Raw genomic sequence first — 977 nt, forward strand, 5'->3', positions numbered from 1 at the left:
CAGGCGGATTTCTGAGTTCGAGGCCAGCCTGGGCTACAGAGTGAGTTCCAGGACAGCCACGACTACACAGAGAAACCCTGTCTCGAAAAAACCAAAAAAAAAAAAAAATATTAGGAAAGATTACTAAACTTAAAACATTTTTTTAAAAAGAAACTATTTGGTTAATTCTCAGTTACTTGTATTTATTTAAGCAAAAACAGCAGTATTTCCCTGTGAGCCTTTTGAAGTGGCATTCTGGGCAGATACCTGAAGTTATACTGAAAACAGTTAACAAATGTCAAAGAAAATTATAACAAATTATAAAGAAAAGTAGTACACAAAACTGGGGAAAATCCCACCACAGACAATGAAGATAATCATATTTCCATTAGAAGAAAAGGAACCATTTATTTTAACCAATTATCCATTTGGGAACACTTTTAGACAGAAAGGTGTTTTAAAGAATGCCTTTCTCAGACTCTCAGAAGGATGCCATGTTGGGATTGGAGAAATAGATCAGCAAGTAAAGTACTTTCCATTCAAGTGTGAGGACTTTGATTCTAGAATTTGGATCCCCCATACTCATATAAAATTCAGGCTGGGGGTAGGGGGTAGGAGTAGGGTTGTCTCAGAAGCCTTCTGTGTCTCTCATTTCAACTATGAGCCTGCAAGTTATCAATACCTGTGCAAAAGAAACTTCCTTGCCCATTGTAGTCCAAGGTAGCAGCCTGCATCATGGACTCCTCTTCAGAGAGGAGGGGAGGGAAGGGGAGAGGGAAAGAGGAGGGGGGAGAGGGAGAGGGAGGAAGGAAGGAAGGAAGGAAGGAAGGAAGGAAGGAAGGAAGGAAGGAAGGAAGGAAGGAAAAGAAAGGAAGAAAGAAAAAGGAAGGAAGAGGGAGAGAGAAAGAAGAAAGAAAGAAAGAAAGAAAGAAAGAAAGAAAGAAAGAAAGAAAGAAAGAAAGAAAGAAAGAAAGAAAGAAAGAAAGAAAGGAAGGAAG

The sequence above is a fragment of the Mus caroli genome, chromosome 6 (genome assembly GCF_900094665.2).
Source record: "Mus caroli chromosome 6, CAROLI_EIJ_v1.1, whole genome shotgun sequence".
NCBI lineage: Eukaryota > Metazoa > Chordata > Mammalia > Rodentia > Muridae > Mus > Mus caroli.